Here is a 24,828-nt window from a genome sequence, read left to right on the forward strand (position 1 = left end):
CTGGAACAGATAGCCTCCAGCGTCGACCGAGAAGACGAAGAAGACTTTTGCGATTCCGAAGAGGAGGACGTTTCGGAAGACGAAGACGGCGAGGAATACGACCCCGTCCGTGACGCGGACGACTCGGCCTTGCGGTCACGCTCCTCTTCTTCTTCTTCTTCTTCTTCTTCAGGGGAGGAGGAGGAGGAGGAGGAGGAGCAAGACAGAGAGCCAGAGCGAGAGGACACGGCGGCGGCGGCGGCCGTCCAAGCCCGAAGGGAGACGTTGCTGTCAAAAAACGGCAAAATCAAATGGTCCTCCGCGGCCTATCGCGGCCCGGACCTGCCCCGCGCCACCCCGGCCCCGCGGTGACGCCTGGCCCTACGGCCTACGCGCCGTCGCGCGTGCTCGACATTGAGTCCACCTTCCGGCTGTTTGTCACGCCGGCGATAGAAAAGATCGTCGTGGACATGACCAATCTGCAGGGGGTGAGAAAATACGTTGACGGCTGGCGACCCATGGACTCAGTCGACCTGCGCGCCTACCTAGGGCTGCTAATCCTATCGGGCGTCTACAGGTCCCGGGGCGAGGCCACGGCCAGCCTGTGGGACACGGAGAGCGGCAGGACCGTGTTCTGAGCCACCATGCCGCTCAAGGTCTTTCACAAGTACTCGAGGCTGCTGCGATTTGACGACCGCCGGTCGAGACCCGCGAGACTCGCCGCCGACAGACTGGCGGCCATAAGAGAGGTCTGGGACCTGTGGGAGGAGCGGCTGCCGGCCCTCTACAACTCGGGGTCCGACTTGACGGTGGACGAACAACTGGTCCCGTTCAGAGGTACCGTGTGTGTGTCTGTGCGTATCTGCTGTGAGTATCTGTGCGTGTACTATAGAGAGGTAGCGTCGGCGTGTAACATAAACGCCGTGCGCCCCCCAATGATGAGCCAGCGGTAGTATAGAGGGGTATCGGCATCAGGAGCAGTAGCATCAGCAGCAGCAGTAGCATCAGCAGCAGCATCAGCAGCAGCATCAGCAGCACGACGCTGCTAATCTCCTTCCTCTCAACCCGGGGTCTGACTTGACGGTGGACCAACAACTGGTCCCGTTCAGAGGTACCGTCTATGTATCTGTGTATCTGTGTATCTGTGTAGTATAGAGAGGTAGCGTCAGCGGTAGCAACGCCGTTCGCCCCCCCCAATGATGAGCCAGCGGTAGTATAGAGGGGTAGCGTCAGCGGCATCATCATCATCAGCAGCAGCAGCAGTAGCAGCAGCAGCAGTAGCATCAGCATCATGACGCTGCTTGATGAGCCAGCGGTAGTATAGAGAGTTAGCGTCAGCATCTAATCTTCTTCCTCTCCCTCTCCCAAAAGGGCGCTGTCCTTTCCGACAGTACATCCCCAGCAAGCCGGCCAAATACGGCATCAAGTCGTGGGTGGCCTGCGACGCCAAGTCCAGCTACGCTTGGAAGATGCAAGTCTACACCGGTAAGGCGGCCGGCGGAGCCCCCGTGAAGAACCAGGGCGCCCGCGTCGTCCTCGATCTCACGCAGGGGCTGCCCGCTGGTCACAACGTCACCTGCGACAATTTCTTCACCTCCTGCGAACTCGACCAGCGGCTCCTCGAGAGGAACCTCACCATGGTCGGCACGGTGCGAAAGAACAAGCCCGAGCTCCCTCCCGCACTGCTCCAGTCAAAGGGCAGACAGGTCTCGTCCTCCAGGTTCGCCTTCACGCCCACCGCCACTCTGGTGTCCTACCTGGCAAAGAGAAATAAGAACGTGCTGCTCCTGAGCACGCTGCACGCGGAGGCCGACGTTAGCGATCACCGCGACCGGAAACCGGCCCTCATCCTAGACTACAACCGCAACAAGGGCGGCGTGGACAACCTAGACAAGGTGGTCGGCACCTACAGCTGCAGACGGATGACTGCCCGCTGGCCCCTGGTCATCTTCCACAACATCCTCGACGTGTCCTCCTACAACGCCTTTGTCATATGGCGAGAGATCAAGCCCGACTGGATGCCTCGGAAGCGGAACAAGAGGAGGGTGTTCCTGGAGCAGCTGGGAAAGGCGCTTGTCAAGCCCTTGATACAAAGAAGGCAGCGTCTCCCCCGCACCGAAGCCGCGTCCGCGCTCGTCAAAGTCCTGCAGAGTGCCGACCGCGACGCCGCTCCTCCGCCGGCCCGGGAGCACGCCGCCGGCCTGGACGCCGCTGGCCCGGCCGCTGCCCCGCTAGTGTCGAGTAAGAGGAAGAGGTGTCAGCTCTGCCCGCCCAAGAAGGACGCCAAGACACACACGGCGTGCTGCAGGTGTAAGAAATACATCTGCAAAGGCTGTTCGCACGCCTACTGTCACACTTGTGCCCTCTGGGCCTTTAGCCGAGACAGACAGGGTGACCCGCCCGGGGACACGGGGAGTAGGCAGAATGGGAGGACAACGGGAGGGTTAAGGCTTCCACTAGATGTCAACAGTCTTTAGAAAGTTGTTTGAAGCGTCTACGATGAACAGAGACCGAATGAGAAGCCTGGGAAGTTTGTCACCCAGAGAATGACATCACTTCATTGGGGCGCGTTCACGAGAGAGGATGTTCCGTTCCAAAGTCTTTTTCAAGACACAGGAACCGTCCGGTTGAAATATTACTGAATCTTCATGTTCTAAAGGCCCTAAAGGTTGATGTTTTACAACGTTTGACATGTTTGAACGAACGTAAAGACATTATTTTTTTTACTTTCATCGTCACATTTTCGGCGCACTTCCGACATTTTGAGTAGCTGAACTGAACGCGCGAACAACAAGGAGCTATTTGCACATAAATTATGGATTTTATCAAACAAAACAACATTTGTTGAGTACCTGGGATTCCTGGAAGTGCCTTCTGATGAAGATCATCAAAGGTAAGTGAATATTTCTAATATTATTTATTAATTTAGTTGACTCCAACATGGCGGCTATCTGTATCGCCTAGTGTATTTTTCTGAGCACAGTACTCAGATTATTGCAAAGTGTTATTTCCCAGTAAAGTTATTTTGAAATCTGGCAATGCGGTTACATTCAGGAGATGTTAATCTATAATTCTTTGAATGACAGTTTAATATTTTATGAAGGTTTTTGAATAGTATTTTTGTCAATTGTAGCGCTGATTCACCAGCAGTTTTGGAGGCTAAATATTTTCTGAACTTCACGCGCCACTGCTGTTTTTGGATATAAATATGAACTTGATAGAACAAAAAATGCATGTTTTGTGTAACATGATGTCCTAGGAGTGTCATCTGATGAAGACTGTCAAAGGTTAGTGCTTCATTTTAGCTGGTTTTCTGCTTTTGGACGGCTACCGTTGCTTTGAAAACGCTAAGAAAATGGCTGTTTTGTTACTCTGTTGCTGTGTTGGTATCCTAACATAATGTAATGTTTTGCTTTCTCTGTAAAGCCTTTTTGAAATCGGACAACGTGGTTCGATTCAGGAGATGTTTATCTATAATTCTTTGAATAACAGTTTAATATTTTATCAAGGTTTTTGAATAGTATATCTGTAAATCGTAGTGCTGATTCACCGGCAGTTTTGGAGGCAAAATATTTTCTGAACGTCACGTGCCAATGTAAAATACTGTTTTTATATATAAATATGAACTTTATCAAACAAAAAAATGCATGCATTGTATAACATAATGTCCTAGGAGTGTCATCTGATGAAGATCGTCAAAGGTTAGTGCTTCATTTAGCTGTGTTTTGGGTATTTGTGATGCATGCTAGTTGCTTAGAAAATGGCTGTGTGGTTATTGTGTCGATGTACTCTCCTGACATAATCTAATGTTTCGCTTTCGCTGTAAAGCCTTTTGGAAATCGGACAACGTGGTTTGATATCGTCCCACATACCCGAGAGAGGTTAAATGAAATTGGTATATGTTTTTATTTATCACACTTTTCTTTAACCATTTATGTTCTTTAAAACAGGGCCGACATACAAGTTCCTTACTTTTTTCCCCTTCTACTTGCCTCTTCCATTTTTGTGGTTATGCTGCAATTAATTCGTTGTAATTTTGGGTAGAGCAGACATTTCCATATGTCTGTGTTAGCTGCATGTGTGACATCACTCCACCAGTCCTATTTATAATATCATTCACTAAAATTATATATATATTTTTTTAAATGTCTTCGAAAAATACATTTTTTTTAATCAATTATTGTATTTCATTTTTAACCACAATTTTTGTTATTATTTGTTTTATTATTTGTTTTAGGTGGATTAAACTGAAATTGCAACCAACTTTCTAAGGCTTGTTTAAAAAAATAAAGATATTTTGGAGATTATTTCCTTTTCAAACAACCGAAAGTGGGCAGGTGTAATCTGAATAAAGGGAAAAAGGCCCTTCTTGAACATAGGATGAGACATGTACCAATTTACTAGAAAACCAGTTTGGATTTAAATATAACTTTGGTATGACTGATGCCTTTAGTGAGGTCTAATGCTTTAATATTTAATAATTTCTGCCCTCCGAATTCATATTCGTTATATAAATAGGTCCTTTTAATTTTATCTGGCTTGCCATTCCAAATAAAATTTAATCTTTTTTGTTCATATAATTTAAAAAGCAGGTCACTAGGTGTAGGCAAAACCATAAGCAAATAGGTAAACTGTGATATCATTAAAGAGTTAATCAGGGTGATTTTCCCACAAATAGACAGGTATTTTCCTTTCCATGGTAGCAAGATTTTATCTGTTTTTGCTAACTTTCTATAAAAATGTATTGGAGTGACTACATGGTAATGTAAAATGTGCATTTTTTTAGTGATCCAATACGTAGTATCATATCACTTATCATAATTTGATTTTAATCCAGAGAGGATAGCAAAAGTATCTAGATCCTCTATGAAGCCGTAAAGAGACTCTAATTGTGGTTTTAAAAGAACATGAATCATTGGCGTACAATGACACCTTGGTTTTTAAGCCACGGATTTCTAATCCCTTAATATTATTGTTTGATCTAATCTTAACAGCTAACATTTCAATGGCAATAATAAATAAATATGCCGATAGTGGACAACCTTGTTTTACTCCTCTAGATAGTTTAAAACTTTCTGAGATGTAGCCATTATTTACTACTTTACACCTAGGGTTACTATACATAACTTTAACCCATTTTATAAGAGATTCCCCAAAATTGAAATATTCTAGGCATTTATATATAAACTCCAGTCGTACTTTATCCATAGCCTTTTCAAAAACAGCTATGAAAACCAGGCCTGGTGTCCCTGATATTTCTTGACTGTCTTAATTTTCAAATTTAAGAAGTCAGTTGTTGTACAACTTCATGGGTATGATCTGGACATCACCTTTTACCTCAAATAAACAGTGGATTTCTGCTGTTGTGGGCCTTTAACCATCTGTCTGACTTTGTCGTTCACACAGGAGAGAGACGTGACTATCGTGGATCCTCTGTGGAGCCTCAACAACATCATGATGCTGACGAGGCAGAGAGGAGTCTCTCCAGATCAGAACTCCTCAAGAAACACCAGCAGAGACCCACAGGGAAGAAATCTCACTGCTGCTCTGACTGTGGGAAAAGATTCAACTCTTCATCAAACCTTAAAATACATCAAAGAATTCACACAGGAGAGAAATCATATGGCTGTGATCAATGTGGGAAGAGTTTTACTCTGCTACAAACCCTGAAATCACACCAGAGAACACACACAGGAGAGAAACCTTATAGCTGTGATCAATGTTGGAAGAGTTTTACTACATCTAGCAATCTAACTATGCACCAGAGAACACACACAGGAGAGAAACCCTTTAGCTGTGATCAATGTGGGAAGAGTTTTACTACATCTAGCTATCTAACTATACACCAGAGAACACACACAGGAGAGAATCCTTACGGCTGTGATCAATGTGGGAAGAGATTTATTCTGCTACAAACCCTGAAATCACACCAGAGAATACACTCTGGAGAGAAACCTTTTGGCTGTGATCAATGTGGGACGAGTTTTTCTCAGCTAAGCACCCTGATAGGACACCAGCGGGTACACATAGGAGAGAAACCTTTTAGCTGTGATCAATGTGAGAAGAGTTTTACTACATCTAGTTGTCTAACTATACACCAGAGAACACACACGGGAGAGAAACCTTATGGCTGTGATCAATGTGGGAAGAGTTTTACTCAGCTAAGCAACCTGATAGTACACCAGCGGACACACACAGGAGAGAAACCTTATAGCTGTGATCACTGTGGGAAGAGTTTTACTACATCTAGCTGTCTAACTATACACCAGAGAAAAACCTTATGGCTGTGATCAATGTGGGAAGAGTTTTATTGGGCTACAAACCCTGAAATCACACCAGAGAACACACACTGGAGAGAAACCTTATGGCTGTGATCAATGTGAGAAGAGTTTTACTACATCTAGCTGTCTAACTAAACACCAGAGAACACACACTGGAGAGAAATCTTATAGCTGTGATCAATGTGGGAAGAGATACTCTGATAAAAGATCTCTGATTAAACATCAGAAAATACATGAAGGAGTTGTTTCATGATATCGATGAAATAATGTCAGAATGTAGAATGTTTTAACATTGTAGTAGGAGTATTTTAATGATGTCACAATGTAGAGTGTTTTAACATTGTAGTACGAGTATTTTAATGATGTCACAATATAGAATGTTTTAACATTGTAGTAGGAGTATTTTAATGATGTCACAATGTAGAACCCTAAGCGTTTGTCCCCTGTTCTATTGATTTCAACATGATATGGATATTATCCTCAGGGGGAAAATCCAGGCTCTGAGTTGGAAGAGTTACTATTTATGAGATTTAACAAAAAGTGACAAAAAAAATGTGTTACACTTACCATGTTGGTGACCCACTTGAATCAAAATGCAACACTTCAAAATGTTTAGGTTTTCAATTTATCACAAACTGTTTCTGCATATTGGTTATTGATTTGGACACGTTAAAACTGTGTTTTGACTGTGGGGCTATCCCACCTAGCAAAATGTAATTGAAAGAATACTATGCCCTACGTGCTATATGATGGGTGTGATTATACGTTGAAAGTGAAGTTTTTTAAACAACTTAATTTCAACGTACTTGCAGCCTAAACACATGGACGCAGTATAATAGATTGGTCTATAATCAATTTTATTAACAGTCCTACATCACGCCATCATTTCTTGACAACATTCAAGTGCTAATTGTCTTTATTCCACTACTGAGGAAGCATGTCTCAAATCTCATATTTTAAACATTCAGCTTGACAAAATATACATGTTTTATTATTCCATGCCTCACCATTAAGTAAATGATTGCCAATACATATTAACAAAGGGGTGTACTTTAGCACGTCTAGCTCGTAGGGCACACTGATTGGTGTCACCTCCTTAGTCAGTATGTGTTACACCTGCTTCCTGTCTTTAAGTTTGGTGTGGGTTTTTCTTTTGTTTGCCTCTTCTTGGGCAGATTTAGTGGGTCTCATGGTGGGTGTCTTTTAGGTCCCAGTTGTTGTTACTAGTCAACTTTCAGTGGACACCCCCATAGTGTCTTTCAGAACCCCTCCTAAAACCCCACCTGTTTAGTTGTGGTTGTTGTTAGTTCCCTTTTCTATTTTAGTGACATTTGGTTTTCTTGCTGGGGAACGTAACAACAAACAATGTAGTAAAACAAGCTGATATTTTCAGTTGGATGTTGCATCCAATTAATATTTTAATCAATGGCATTTCCTTAGAATGTTCATTAGTCTTTCAGTTGTTAGTCTTCTGTTTTTTATCCTCTTATGTTTGTTGTGTACTAAATATTTCTGTTTAATTTCATTGTTTTTTTATTTGTTTTTTCCTGTGAAGCCATTGTGTTGCCTCCATGTCTGAAATTTGCTGTATAAATAAAGCTTGATTTGAACATATTGCAAAACAAATGAACCCAATGACTGACCAATCAACAGACTCTTGCTAAACCAATGAACAAATATGTACAAAAGCAACACGTATCTTGGTCCATCTTAGTATGAAAAACAGTATAAAATCTGTATTTCTTCCACTATCAAAATTAATGGTATGTACATTTCGTCTCACTTAAAAAAAAAAAAATCAACAATACATCAAAGGATTCAACTATTAAAAACTGAAACCGTATCAATCCCACTTGTGTTCCTAGCTCCAACAGAGCAGTAATATCTAACTAAATGCTTGTGTTCCTAGCTCCAATAGTGCAGTAATATCTAACTAATGCTTGTGTTCCTAGCTCCAACAGTGCAGTAATATCTAACAATTTCACAACAAATACCTAATACACACAAATCTAAGTAATGGAATAAGAATATAGAAATATATGGACGAGCAATGTCAGAGCGGCATAGACAGATACAGTAGAATAGTATAGAATACAGTATATACATATGAGATGAGTAATGTATAGACTAAGATACAGTGGAATAGGATAGAATACAGTATATACATATGAGATGAGTAATACATAGACTAAGATACAGTGGAATAGGATAGAATACAGTATATACATATGAGATGAGTAATGCCAGATATGTAAACATTATTAAAGTGACTAGTGTTCCATTCCTTAAAGTGACCAATGATTTCAAGTCTGTGTATGTAGGCAGCATCCTCTCTGTGTTAGTGATGCTATTTAACAGTCTGATGGCCTTGAGATTGAAAAACAGCTTCTGTCTCTCGGTCCCAGCTTTGATGCACCTGTACTGACCTCACCTCCTGCATGATAACAGGGTGAACAGGCAGTGGCCCGGGTAATAACAAAGAACAAATATGTGTGTCTGAGGGGAAATTAACTTTCATACAGCCAAAAGGGTGAGAAACTACACCAATATCAGTGGACTATTTGTACTAATGTAAATAAAAATAGATGATGGAACATATTCCCATTTGCTGACGTGATGAACCACTAAGGGGACATAAATATTTACCATCTAAACCATGTGTGACCTCTCACCTCTCTGGCTGTAGAAGTGTTCTTCCTAACCAGTCCCTCAACAGCTCTCTGACTGAGCTCCACCCTCACTGGGTCTTCAGAGGAGAGGAAGGCTGAGGAGGGATGGAAGGATGAATGGATCAGTCAGTCAATAAAGTGTAGAGCTGCTGTCTGACAAAATCACTATTTTAGTAGTTCATTAAAGTAAATTAGGCTTTATGACTGCTGAATAGCAACTATCAATCACTTAGATCATGTATTTTCAGGTAGAGATACATCCTTGGGACGTCCATAGCCCATTAAAGTTGACATTTAAAATGGTTAAGGTAGGGGTTAAGGTTAGGGTTCAGGGTAGGGATGTCCCAAGGATCCCAGATAGCATTGACCATTGTGCATTCTTCTGTCTCTTTTACAAAGCAGGTGTATGGCTGGATGAGTGTTTCAGACAGCAGGGTTACCCAGAGGAATGGCTGGATGAGTGTTACAGACAGAGGGGTTACCCAGAGGAATGGCTGGATGAGTGTTTCAGACAGCGAGGTTACCCAGAGGAATGGCTGGATGAGTGTTACAGACAGAGGGGTTACCCAGAGGAATGGCTGGATGAGTGTTACAGACAGCGGGGTTACCCAGAGGAATGGCTGGATGAGTGTTTCAGACAGCGGGGTTACCCAGAGGAATGGCTGGATGAGTGTTTCAGACAGCGGGGTTACCCAGAGGAATGGCTGGATGAGTGTTTCAGACAGTGGGGTTACCCAGAGGAATGGCTGGATGAGTGTTTCAGACAGCGAGGTTACCCAGAGGAACGGCTGGATGAGTGTTACAGACAGCGGGGTTACCCAGAGGAATGGCTGAATGAGTGTTTCAGACAGCGGGGTAACCCAGAGGAATAGCTGGATGAGTGTTTCAGACAGCGGGGTTACCCAGAGGAATGGCTGGATGAGTGTTTCAGACAGCGGGGTTACCCAGAGGAATGGCTGGATGAGTGTTACAGATAGCGGGGTTACCCAGAGGAATGGCTGGATGAGTGTTTCAGACAGAGGGGTTACCCAGAGGAATGGCTGGATGAGTGTTTCAGACAGCGGGGTTACCCAGAGGAATGGATGGATGAGTGTTACAGACAGCGGGGTTACCCAGAGGAATGGCTGGATGAGTGTTTCAGACAGCGGGGTTACCCAGAGGAATGGCTGGATGAGTGTTTCAGACAGCGGGGTTACCCAGAGGAACGGCTGGATGACGCAAGGGATCGTTATAAAAGTGGTGGGAAAAGTACCCAATTGTCACACTTGAGTAAAAGTAAAGATACCTTAAAACCTCTTGAGCATCTGATCCCGTTAGCGGGATCAAAATCCAGCGAAAAATCATATCGCCAATTAGCATTAAAAAATTAGCATAATTTTTTACAAAAATAAAAAAATTTTTTTTTTTTTTTATAGATACACCTCTCCTGAATCGACCCACGTCGTCCGATTTCAAAAAGGTTTTACAGGAAAAGCAAATCATTAGATTATATTAGATGAGTCCATCGTAAAAAGCAGCTTCATAGCCATTTTCCGACCAACCACTTCCATCACATATTATCAATAAACAGCTAAATGTAGCACTAACCTTTTACAAACTTCATCAGATGGCACCCCTAGGACATCATGTTATACAATGCATGCATTCTTTTGTTCAATAAAGGTCATATTTATATATAAAAACAGCATTTTACATCTCTGTCTGACGTTGACTACCTAATTTCCCCTCAAAAGCGTCCCGGTAAACAATGCTACGTTTCAATAAATTGCTATACTATAACGATTTTTTAAATGTATATTGTCAATCTAACATTTATAGATGAATATCTCTTGAGAACACCCGTCATACCAGATTTTAAATTAACTTTACTGGGTAATCACACTTTGCGATAAAAGGAGATGCGATACTCAGAAAATCAGCTAATATACAGTGCTCGGCGCCATCTTGGATGCAACAGTATGAACCATCTCATCTTCAATAATATTGTCAATAATCGCCTACCTTTAGTTGTCTTCATCAGAAAGCATCCCAGGTCCACAACAGATGTATTTTCGGTCAAAAAGTCCATACTTCACGTTCCATTAGCCTGATGTTGGTAGCGCGTCCTATGGCTCTCTCCAAACGCAGCTCTGCACTTCATACTGAAAGCAATCCTCGCGCATGTAGGTTCGTTCAAACATGTCAAACGTTGTATAAAATAAATGTTCAGGGCCACTAACACCAAGAGAGCCAATAAGATTCGAGGGGGATGATTTCATTGCCTTTAAAACCGTTTCCAAAGGTGGGGGCAGACATGGCCGCCCGGCGTCATAATGGTGATGGCCCATCCCCTGTGACCAATTTCAAACTCCTGTCATTCACTGAGTTTTGACTCTATAAGGCTCAAACCACTGTGAAAGGACTGGCGACATCTAGTGGAAGCAATAGGAAGTGCCAAAATATTCCTAAACCCCTTTGTTTTTCAATGGGATAGGTTTAAACTCAATACAACACATCAGGTATCCACTTCCTGTCAGAAAATGTCTCAGGGTTTTGCCTGCCAAATGAGTTCTGTTATACTCACAGACACCATTCAAACAGTTTTAGAAACTTTAGAGTGTTTTCTATCCATATATAATAAGTATATGCATGCCCTATCTTCTGAGTTTGATTAGTAGGCCGTTGAAAATGGGAACGATTTTTTTTCAAAATGCGCTGTGGCGCCCCCTATCCTAGGGTATCCTCAAGAGGTTTAGAAAATTACTCAAATTAAAGTGAAAGTCACCCAGTAAAATACTACTTGAGTAAAAGTCTCAATGTATTTGGTTTTAAATATACTTAAGTATCAGAAGTAAATGTAATTTCTAAAATATACTTCAAATAATTTCACATTCCTTATATTAAGCAAACCAGACGGCACCATTTTCTTGTTTTTACTATTTACGGATAGCCAGGGGCACACTCCAACACTCAGACATATTTTACAAACGATGCATTTATGTTTAGTGAGTCCTCCAGATCAGAGGCAGTAGATGACCAGGGATGTTCTCTGTTTAGTGAGTCCTCCAGATCAGAGGCAAGGCAGTAGATGACCAGGGATGTTCTCTGTTTAGTGAGTCCTCCAGATCAGAGGCAGTAGATGACCAGGGATGTTCTCTTGATAATGCGTGTATTGGACCATGTTCCTGTCCTGCTCAGCATTCTAAATGGAACCAGGACTTTTGGATATCAGGGAAAATGTATAGAGTAAGAAGTACAATATTTTCTCGAGGAATGTATTGAAGTAGAAGTTGTCAAAAATATAAATGGGTAAGTACAGATACCCCCCAAAAACTACTGAATTGGTACTTTAAAGTATTTTTACTTAAGTACTTTATACCACTGTAAAAATATGACCCAGGATGACAGCCTCACGCACAAACCTCCCCTCCCTCCAGACCAACACGTTCAATGCTTCCTTCAGTACTCCCCAAACCTCCCCTCCCTCCAGACCAACACGTTCAATGCTTCCTTCAGTACTCCCCAAACCTCCCCTCCCTCCAGACCAACACGTTCAATGCTTCCTTCAGTACTCCCCAAACCTCCCCTCCCTCCAGACCAACACGTTCAATGCTTCCTTCAGTACTCCCCAAACCTCCCCTCCCTCCAGACCAACACATTCAATGCTTCCAAAAGGACAATGACTCAAAGCACAGCTCCAAACTATACAAGAACTGTTTAGGGAAGAAGCAGTCAGCTGGTATTCTGTCTATAATGGAGTGGTCATCACAGTCACCGGATCTCAACCCTATTGAGCTGTTGTGGGGGCAGCTTGACCGTATGATACGTAAGAAGTGCTCATCAAGCCAATCCAACTTGTGGGAGTTGCTTCAGGAAGCATGGGGTGAAATCTCTTTAGATTACCTCAACAAATTGACAACTAGAATGCCAAAGGTGTGCAAGGCTGTAATTGCTGCAAATGGAGGATTCTTTGACGAAAGCAAAGTTTGAAGGACACAATTATTATTCCAATTATAAATCATTATTTATAACCTTGTCAAAGTCTTGACTATATTTCCTATTCATTTTGCAACTCATTTCATGTATGTTTTCATGGAAAACAAGGACATTTCTAATTGACCCCAAACTTTTGAACAGTAATGTAGGTTCAACAGGTTTGAGCAACACAGAATTTAGAACAGTCACATTATTATAGATGACGTCCCACACGCCCTAGAGCGTGCACAGCGTAGCCTTTATGTCATCCACTAAACCACTGGCCGTGCTCGAGAGCATCAAATCCATGCTACATTGTGGGTAAATGGTGACTGATTTATAAATAATAATGAGTAGTTATTTATGATGCAAGGTGATTTGTAGATCAGTCAGTCGGCAGTCGCTTGCAGTGTCGAACAAGCCCAATACCAAACCAATCAGGTGGTTGTTTGATGAAATGAAGCTTCAGACGCCATTGATGATGTGCTGCTGATAAAGTGATACAGGCATCGGTACACTGCTTTGAAGTTTACTGCTTAGCGATTTGGACGCAGGCCTCGTAGCTCCGGTATCAAAAGTAACATCCCTACTGACAACAAGGCAGCAGAGTCTACCGTGCTAATGCGTTCCCACTAGATATCACAACCACACAGTATATGAAAGCATGAGGTGTGGCTGACGTTTACAGGTTTGAGCTAGATACCGAGCTGGCATAAAAACTCTGTAGCACATAGTGCATTGTGGGTAGTTTAGAAGATATCCGGAAATAAGTGAAGAAATATGTAACAACGCAAAAACATAACTGTTTGTACTTATAGGAAACCAGATCATGACTACAACTTACTTACGAAGTCTTTAACCACACTGTGTTGTTACACTGGTGAGTAAAAACTACACCTACACTTTAACTTGTTGTCTGAAAATTAAATAAACATTTTACTCAACTGCGTTACCCACTCCAGTCAGCAGATGGCGGTCTGGGAATTTAAGGTCATGCTGTTGGTGTGACGTATAATGTAGTGGACGGAACGCTTCTTTCAACAGCAGCAACAGTTATTCAGCCACCTCGGTAGCTTGCTAGACAAAATAGCCGAAACAATAAAGCTCTTTAGACACTTTAGTGTATATTAGCCACTGTGTTCTAAACCCACTTCCGTTGTCTATTATGTTATCCGATTTAATTTCATATTTACAGTGTTGTTGTTATTATTCAGCTAGCGGGCTGGTTGAGTTAGCATTAGCCTAGCTAGCTAACATTCCCAACCATGCGGTCACTAAACTACTCTCCTGCTAAAGAAGATGAGGACATCACAGTAAAACAAGAAGTAGAGGGTGAGGCCGTTACTGTGAAATAAGACAAAGACGCATTCAGAGTGAAAGAGGAGGATTATGTTACAGTAAAAGAAGAGGAGGATGCAGTTTAAGGAGTGAAAGAGGAAGAGGGGGAGATGACTGTTACATCGACAAAGGAGGAGGAAGAAGAGGAGGAAACTGGACATCTGGGCTCGGTTTCCCAAACGCATCTTAAGACGCCCAATGGTTCTAACGGTGAACTTAGCCATAAGATGGTTTTGAGAAACCGTTCCCTGATTAACACTAGTAAGTACTGTCTTAAATACAGAGGCACAAACTCTGCAGTTGTTGAACTGATGTGTGGTGTTAAAGCGGAAATATGCAATAGCTACATCCATATTGTGACTTTTAAATTATTAATTTATAGCCATTGATTCTTGAAGAATATAACACATGCCTCATGAGCATAGTTCAACTGTTGTACCCCATCAGAACCCCAAATAAGCTTTTTTCTACTCCAATGTTTAGAAATGTAAACCAACACCGTATAGCCTCAACATGGTTAAAACTATCATGTTGATATCATGGATGGTCAGTCCTTGCATCCATAGGTCTGTCTATGCATTTGAAAGTAGTTACATTTCTCCAACCCCATAATCATCTTATAACCAAAACAGTGGTGGAATGACAGCTTTGTTATTGTATGAACTGCAGATTGCTGGGTTGTGTGGGTTTTTTCAACAGTAACAAAATGGCTGCCCAGAGGCTTGGTTTGGTAAACAGCTGAGGGGTGGGGGAAGGAGGAGTGTAACCACTCAAATTTATTCATCCATGATGTCATAATGATAATTTAACCAGGTTTCTAGGATATATAATATATTCTAGAATTCATCCATTATGTCATAATGATAGTTTAACCAGGTTTCTAGGCTATATAGTATATTCTAGAATTCATCCATGATGTCATAATGATAGTTTAACCAGGTTTCTAGGCTATATAGTATATTCTAGAATTCATCCATGATGTCATAATGATAGTTTAACCAGGTTTCTAGGCTATATAGTATATTCTAGAATTCATCCATGATGTCATAATCATAGTTTAACCAGGTTTCTAGGCTATATAGTATATTCTAGAATTCATCCATGATGTCATAATGATAGTTTAACCAGGTTTCTAGGATATATAGTATATTCTATAACTGCCAGTGTAGATTTCCTGTGGGGGCAAATTACTAGAGCTGTTGATAAGTCATTGTATAATATTCAGCTAATTTCTTTTCATGCCCTTACATTAAAGGCAAGACATACCTAGATTCAATTACATTCATGAATTGGTTTGAAACCTTTGTTTTAAACCCTTGTCAAATTTGGTGCCTTGCCGGATTTGTAAAAAATGGTTTGTCATGAAACTCTATTTTTTTTAAATGTATTTATTTCTACAAATCGCCCCATGTGTTTTTATAAAATCAACTATATGTACTGAACTTGTCTGATGCTTTAAGCACGCTGTTTGATTAAATAAATAAGACACACAAATGACGAGGGAGCCAGTCGTCACTATAAGCTGACCGGAGGGAGCCAGTCGTCAACATAACCTGACTAGAGGGAGCCAGTCGTCAATATAACCTGACTAGAGGGAGCCAGTCGTCACTATAACCTGACTAGAGGGAGCCAGTCGTCACTATAACCTGACTGGAGGGAGCCAGTCGTCAACATAACCTGACCGGAGGGAGCCAGTCGTCAACATAACCTGACCGGAGGGAGCCAGTCGTCAACATAACCTGACCGGAGGGAGCCAGTCGTCAACATAACCTGACCGGAGGGAGCCAGTCGTCAACATAACCTGACCGGAGGGAGCCGACCAGTTCTGAAAGCCTTTAGCCGTACCCTCATCCTACTCCTCTGGTGATGTAGAGGTTATCCCAGGCCCTGTGTGTCCCCAGGCGCTCTCATTTGTTGACTTCTGTAACCGTAAAAGCCTTGGTTTCATGCATGTTAACCTCTCTGGGCTAGACGTCCCACCCTAGTCAACAGCCAGTGGAATCACGTGGCGCGATATTCAAATACCTTAGAAATGCTATTACTTCAATTTCTCAAACATATGACTATTTTACACCATTTTAAAGACAAGACTCTCGTTAATCTAACCACACTGTCCGATTTCAAAAATACTTTACAATGAAAGCAAAACATTAGATTATGTCAGCAGAGTACCCAGCCAGAAATAATCAGACACCCATTTTTCAAGCTAGCATATAATGTCACAAAAACCAAAATCACAGCTAAATGCAGCACTAACCTTTGATGATCTTCATCAGATGACACTCCTAGGACATTATGTTATACAATACATACATGTTTTGTTAAATCAAGTTCATATTTATATCAAAAAACAGCTTTTTACATTAGCATGTGACTAGCATGTGACTAGCATTCCCACCGAACACTTTCGGTGAATTTACTAAATTACTCACGATAAACGTTCCCAAAAAACATAACAATTATTTTAAGAATTATAGATACAGAACTCCTTTATGCAATCGCGGTGTCCGATTTTAAAATAGCTTTTCGGTGAAAGCACATTTTGCAATATTCTGAGAAGATAGCCCGGCCATCACAGGCTAGCTATTTTGACACCCACCAAGTTTGGTACTCACCAAACTCAGATTTACTATAAGAAAAATTGGATTACCTTTGCTGTTCTTCGTCAGAATGCACTCCCAGGACTTCTACTTCAATAACAAATATTGTTTTGGTTCCAAATAATCCATAGTTATATCCAAATAGCGGCGTTTTGTTCGTGCGTTCAAGACACTATCCGAAGGGTAAAGAAGGGTGACGCGCCCGGCTCGTTTCGTGACAAAAAAATTCTAAATATTCCATTACCGTACTTCGAAGCATGTCAAACGCTGTTTAAAATCAATTTTTATGCGATTTTTCTCGTAAAAAAGCGATAATATTCCGACCGGGAGTCATTGTTTTCGTTCAAAGACTGAAAATGTAAACATGGAGTCGTCTCGTGCACGCGCGCGCCAGTCTCATTGTTCTCAGATCGACCAATTACCAAATGCGCTACTGTTTTTCAGCCAGAGACAGCAGAGTCATCATTCAACGTTCTGGCGCTTTCTGAGAGCCTATGGGAGCGTTAGAAAATGTCATGTTACAGCAGAGATCCCCTGTTTTGGATAGAGATGACAAAGAAGGCCAAGAAATGGTCAGAGAGGGCGCTTCCTGTTTGGAATCTTCTCAGGTTTTGGCCTGCCAAATGAGTTCTGTTATACTCACAGACACCATTCAAACAGCTTTAGAAACTTTAGGGTGTTTTCTATCCAAATCAAACAATTATATGCATATTCTAGTTACTGGGCAGGAGTAGTAACCAGATTATATCGGGTACGTTTTTTATCCGGCCGTGCAAATACTGCCCCCTATCCCCAACAGGTTAACATCAGAAGCCTCCTCCCTAAGTTTGTTTTACTCACTGCTTTAGCACACTCTGCCAACCTTGATGTCCTTGCCGTGTCTGAATCCTGGTTTAGGAAGATTTCTGAAATTTCCATCCCCAACTACAACATTTTCCATCAAAATGAGAGGAGTTGCAATCTACTGCAGAGATGGCCTGCAAAGTTCTATCATACTTTCCAGGTCTAAGCCCAAACAGTTCGAGCTTCTAATTTTAAAAATGAATCTCTCCAGAAATAAGTCTCTCACTGTTGCCACCTGTTATAGACGCCCCTCAGCTCCCAGCTGTGCCCTGGACACCATATGTGAATTGATTGGTCCCCATCTATCTTCAGAGTTCGTTCTGTTAGGTGACCTAAACTGGGATATGCTTAATTAACCTCTCTAGGGGGTGTGGGACGCTACCGTCCCACATGGCCAACATCCAGTGAAATTGCAGAGCGCCAAATTCAAAAACAGAAATACTCATTATAAAAATTCATAAAACATACAAGTGTTATACATCGGTTTAAAGATTAACTTCTTGTTAATCCAACCACGGTGTCAGATTTCAAAAAGGCTTTACCGTGAAAGCATACCATGCGATTATCTGAGAACAGCGCCCAGCAGACAAATCATTACAAGCAGTTACCAGCCAAGTAGAGGAGTTACACAAGTCAGAAATAGCGATAAAATGAATCACTTACTTTTGATGATCTTCATATCGTTGCACTCACAAGACTCCCATTTACTCAATAAATGTGCGTTGTGTTCGGTAAAGTCTCTCTTTATATCCAAAAACCTCAGTTTTGTTCATAAGTTTTGTTCAGTAATCCACAGTCTCAAAGGCAATCACAACAGCCAGACGAAAAATCAGAAAAGTATCAGTAAAGTTCGTAGAAACAAGTCAAACGATGTTTATAATCAATCCTCAGGTTGTTTTTAGCCTAAATAATAGATAACATTTCAACCGGACAATAACGTCTTCAATATACAGTGGGGGAAAAAAGTATTTAGTCAGCCACCAATTGTGCAAGTTCTCCCACTTAAAAAGATGAGAGAGGCCTGTAATTTTCATCATATGTACACGTCAACAATGACAGACAAAATGATGGAAAAAAAATCCAGAAAATCACATTGTAGGATTTTTAATGAATTTATTTGCAAAATATGGTGGAAAATAAGTATTTGGTCACCTACAAACAAGCAATATTTCTGGCTCTCACAGACCTGTAACTTCTTCTTTAAGAGGCTCCTCTGTCCTCCACTTGTTACCTGTATTAATGGCACCTGTTTGAACTTGTTATCAGTATAAAAGACACCTGTCCACATCCTCAAACAGTCACACTCCAAACTCCACTATGTCCAAGACCAAAGAGCTGTCAAAGGACACCAGAAACAAAATTGTAGACCTGCACCAGGCTGGGAAGACTGAATCTGCAGTAGGTAAGCAGCTTGGTTTGAAGAAATCAACTGTGGGAGCAATTATTAGGAAATGGAAGACATACAAGACCACTGATAATCTCCCTCGATCTGGGGCTCCACGCAAGATCTCACCCCGTGGGGTCAAAATGATCACAAGAACGGTGAGCAAAAATCCCAGAACCACACGGGGGGACCTAGTGAATGACCTGCAGAAAGCTGGGACCAAAGTAACAAAGCCTACCATCAGTAACACACTACGCCACCAGGGACTCAAATCCTGCAGTGCCAGACGTGTCCCCCTGCTTAAGCCAGTACATGTCCAGGCCCGTCTGAAGTTTGCTAGAGAGCATTTGGATGATCCAGAAGAGGATTGGGAGAATGTCATATGGTCAGATGAAACCAAAATAGAACTTTTGGTAAAAACTCAACTCGTCGTGTTTGGAGGACAAAGAATGCTGAGTTTCATCCAAAGAACACCATACCTACTGTGAAGCATGGGGGTGGAAACATCATGCTTTGGGGCTGTTTTTCTGCAAAGGGACCAGGACGACTGATCCGTGTAAAGGAAAGAATGAATGGGGCCATGTATCGTGAGATTTTGAGTGAAAACCTCCTTCCATCAGCAAGGGCATTGAAGATGAAACGTGGCTGGGTCTTTCAGCATGACAATGATCCCAAACACACCGCCCGGGCAACGAAGGAGTGGCTTCGTAAGAAGCATTTCAAGGTCCTGGAGTGGCCTAGCCAGTCTCCAGATCTCAACCCCATAGAAAATCTTTGGAGGGAGTTGAAAGTCCGTGTTGCCCAGCGACAGCCCCAAAACATCCCTGCTCTAGAGGAGATCTGCATTGAGGAATGGGCCAAAATACCAGCAACAGTGTGTGAAAACCTTGTGAAGACTTACAGAAAACATTTGACCTGTGTCATTGCCAACAAAGGGTATATAACAAAGTATTGAGATAAACTTTTGTTATTGACCAAATACTTATTTTCCACCATAATTTGCAAATAAATTCATTAAAAATCCTACAATGTGATTTTCTGGATTTCTTTTTCTCATTTTGTCTGTCATTGTTGACGTGTACCTATGATGAAAATTACAGGCCTCTCATCTTTTTAAGTGGGAGAACTTGCACAATTGGTGGCTGACTAAATACTTTTTTTCCCCACTGTAAAAGGTAAACAAGAAAGGCGCGCTCTCGATCTTGCGCATGAAAAATCTATGGGACACTGAATGCTCTACTCATTCAGAGTGGTCTTACACTCTCATTTTTCAGAATACAAGCCTGAAACAATTTCTAAAGACTGTTGACATCTAGTGGAAGCCATAGGAAGTGCAATTTGAGACCTAAGTCAATGGAATCTGTATAGGCAGTCAATGGAAAACTACAACAACAAAAAATCCCACTTCCTGGATGGATTTTTCTCAGGTTTTCGCCTGTCATATCAGTTCTGTTATACTCACAGACATTATTTTAACAGTTTTGGAAACTTTAGAGTGTTTTCTATCCAAATCTACCAAGTTTACTTTGGCACGCTTTTCATCCAGAGGAGATAATAGTGCCCCTTACCCTAGGGAGGTTAACACCCCGGCTATCCTACAATCCAAGCTAGATGCCCTCAATCTCACGCAAATTATCAAGGAACCCACCAGGTACAACCCTAAATCTGTAAACATGGGCACCCTCATAGATATTATCCTGACCAACTTGCCCTCCAAATACACCTCTGCTGTTTTCAATCAGGATCTCAGCGATTACTGTCTCATTGCCTGCATCCGTTATGGGTTTGCGGTCAAACGACCACCCCTCATCACTGTCAAACGCTCCCTAAAACACTTCTGCGAGCAGGCCTTTTAATCGATCTGGCCCGGGTATCCTGGAAGGATATTGACCTCATCCCGTCAGTAGGGGATGCCTGGTTGTTCTTTAATTGTAATTTCCTCTCCACCTTAGATAAGCATGCCCCTTTCAAAAAATGTAGAACTAAGAACAGATATAGCCCTTGGTTCACTCCAGACCTGACTGCCCTCGACCAGCACTAAAACATAGAATAGTCTCCGCGATATGCAACTTTCAGAGAGTCAGGAACCAATACACACAGTCAGTTAGGAAAGCAAAGGCTAGCTTTTTCAAACAGAAATTTGCATCCTGTAGCTCTAACTCCAAAAAGTTTTGGGACACTGTAAAGTCCATGGAGAATAAGAGCACCTCTTCCCAGCTGCCCACTGCACTGAGGCTAGGAAACACTGTCACCACCGATAACTCCACGATAATTGAGAATTTCAATAAGCAATTCTCTACGGCTGGCCATGCTTTCCTCCTGGCTACCCCAACCCCGGCCAACAGCTCCCCGCAGCTACTTCTCCAAGCCTCCCCATCTTCTCCTTCACCCAAATCCAGATAGCTGATGTTCTGAAAGAGTTGCAAAACCTGGACCCGTACAAATCAGCTGGGCTAGACAATCTGGACCCTCTCTTTCTAAAATTATCTGCCGCCATTGTGGCAACCCCTATTACTAGTCTGTTGAACCTCTCTTTCTAAACAATATCATAACCGCCATCGATAAAAGACAGTACTGTGCAGCTGTCTTCATCAACCTGGCTTTGTCAATCACCGTATTCTTATTGGCAGACTCAACAGCCTTCGTTTCTCAAATGACTGACTCGCCTGGTTCACCAACTACTTCTCAGACAGAGTTCAGTGTGTCAAATCGGAGGGCCTGTTGTCCGGACCTCTGGCAGTCTCTATGGAGGTACCACAGTGTTCAATTCTCGGACCGAATCTTTTCTCTGTTCAACGATGTTGCTCTTGCTGCGTGTGATTCCTTGATCCACCTCTACGCAGATGACACCATTCTGTATACATCTGGCCCTTTGGACACTTAACAATCCTCCAAACGAGCTTCAATACCATACAACACTCCACCCGTGGCCTCCAACTGCTCTTAAACGCTAGTAAAACTAAATGTATGCTCTTCAACCGATCACCACCCGCCCGTCCAGCATCGCTACTCTGGACGTTTCTGACTTAGAATATGTGGACAACTAAAAATACCTAGGTGTCTGGCTAGACTGCAAACTCTCCTTCCAGACTAATATTAAGCATCTCCAATCCAAAATTAAATCTAGAATCGGCTTCCTATTTCGCAAACAAAGCCTCTTTCACTCACGCTGCCAAACATACTCTCGTAAAACTGACTATCCTACCGATCCTTGACTTCGGCGATGTCATTTTCAAAATAGCCTCCAACACTCGACTCAGCAAACTGGATGCAGTCTATCACAGTTCCATCCGTTTTGTCACCAAAGCCCCATGTACCACCCACCACTGTGACCTGTATGCTCTCATCGGCTGGCCCTCGCTACATATTCGTCGCCAAACCCACTGGCTCCAGGTCATCTATAAGTCTTTGCTAGGCCGCCTTCACTTACTGGTCACCATATCAACACCCACCCATAGCACGCGCTCCAGGAGGTATATCTCACTGGTCATCCCCAAAGCCAATGCCTACTTTGGCTGCATTTCCTTCCAGTTCTCTGCTGCCAATCACTGGAACGAATTGCAAAAATCACTGAAGTTGGAGACTTATATCTCCCTCACTAACTTTAAGCATCAGCTATCTGAGCAGCTTACCGATCGCTGAAGCTGTACACAGCCCATCTGTAAATAGCCCATCCAACTGCTTACCTCATCCCCATGTTTTTATTTACTTTTTTTGCTCTTTTGCACACCAGTATTTCTACTTGCACATCATCTGCACATCTATCACTCCAGTGTTAATTTGCTAAATTGTAATTACTATGTAACTACTATGGCCTATTTATTGCCTTTCCTCCGTACTCCATTTGCACACACTGTGTGCACATAGATATTTCTATTGTGTTATTGACTGTAGGTTTGTTTATCCCATGTGTAACTCTGTTGTTTTTGTCCCACTGCTTTGCTTTATCTTGGCCAGGTCGCAGTTGTAAATGAGAACTTGTTCTCAACTGGCCAACCTGGTTAAATAAAGGTGAAATAAAAAATAAAAAAATAGAATCTTAACTTTATTGACAACACCCAAATGGATACTGTCATTAACACGGTTGTTCAATAATTACACATAATTCATAATACTGTAGCAAACATTATATTAAGCAGGACATTCAAATGAGCCTTACAATTATAATCCAAAGTAGTGTGAAATGCACTCATAACCAACCTGGAAATGGAGGTTACTCCCCTGAGTTTCCCCCATTCACATTCAGAATACATTGTGAAAAACTAAAATCTTTGCTCACCATTTTTGCTCCAGGCAGATATAGTACATCCATAACTATCGGTTTCCTCATTAGCAGGGAGGAGTTTCTGCAATCAAATTGCCCTCGTGCCGCAATTTTAGCAAACACAGAAAGGGACCTATATTGGAGACCAAAAGTCGTCTGGCACACTGCTTAGGATTTCAACAATCAATCAATCAAATTTATTTTTATATAGCCCTTCGTACATCAGCTGATATTCTCAAAGTGCTGTACCCGGTCCCGTGTGGCTCAGTTGGTAGAGCATGGTGTTTGCAACACCTGGGTTGTGGGTTCGATTCCCACGGGGGACCAGTACGGGAAAAAATGTATGAAATGTATGCATTCACTACTGTAAGTCGCTCTGGATAAGAGCGTCTGCTAAATGACTAAAATGTAAAATGTAAAATGTAACCCCAAACAGCAAGCAAAGCATGTGAAAGAAGCACGGTGGCTAGGAAAAACTCCCTAGAAAGGCCAAAAACCTAGGAAGAAACCTAGAGAGGAACCAGGCTATGAGGGGTGGCCAGTCCTCTTCTGGCTGTGCAGGGTGGATATTATAACAGAACATGGTCAAGATGTTAAAATGTTCATAAATGACCAGCATGGTCAAATAATAATAATCATAGTAGTTGTCGAGGGTGCAACAAGCACGTCCGGTGAACAGGTCAGGGTTCCATAGCCACAGGCAGAACAGTTGAAACTGGAGCAGCAGCACGGCCAGGTGGACTGGGGACAGCAAGGAGTCATCATACCAGGTAGTCCTGAGGCATGGTCCTAGGGCTCAGGTCCTCCGAGAGAAAGACAGAAAGAGAGAAAGAGAGAATTAGAGAGAGCATATTTAAATACACACAGGACACCGGATAAGACAAGAGAAATACTCCAGATGTAACAGACTGACCCTAGCCCCCGACACATAAACTACTGCAGCATAAATACTGGAGGCTGAGACAGGAGGGATCAGAAGACACTGTGGCCCCATCCGATGATACCCCGGACAGGGCCAAACAGGCAGGATATAACCCCACCCACTTTGCCAAAGCACAGCCCCCACACCACTAGAGGGATGTCTCCAACCACCAACTTACCGTCCTAAGACAAGGCCGAGTATAGCCCACAACGATATCCGCCATGGCACAACCCAAGGGGGGCGCCAACCCAGACAGGAAGACCACATCAGTGACTCAACCCACTCAAGTGACGCACCCCTCCCATGGACGGCATGGAAGAACACCAGTAGGCCAGTGACTCAGCCCCTGTAAAAGGGTTAGAGGCAGAGAATCCCAGTGGAAAGAGGGGAACCGGCAAGGCAGAGACAGCAAGGGCGGTTCGTTGCTCCAGCCTTTCCGTTCACCTTCACACTCCTGGGCCAGACTATACTTAATCATAGGACCTACTGAAGAGATAAGTCTTCAGTAAAGACTTAAAGGTTGAGACTGAGTCTGCGTCTCTCACATTGGTAGGCAGACCATTCCATAAAAATGGAGCTCTACCGGAGAAAGCC

The 24,828-nt window shown here is 42.6% G+C and overlaps 1 pseudogene; it reads left to right on the forward strand.

Annotated features, from left to right (window-relative positions):
• Nucleotides 1-241: 241 nt before the first annotated feature.
• The window catches only part of LOC106599969 (piggyBac transposable element-derived protein 4-like), a 39,229-nt pseudogene continuing 14,642 nt past the window's right edge, over nucleotides 242-24,828 (forward strand).

This window comes from Salmo salar, chromosome ssa02, assembly GCF_905237065.1.
Source record: "Salmo salar chromosome ssa02, Ssal_v3.1, whole genome shotgun sequence".
In the NCBI taxonomy this organism is placed as follows: Eukaryota; Metazoa; Chordata; class Actinopteri; order Salmoniformes; family Salmonidae; genus Salmo; species Salmo salar.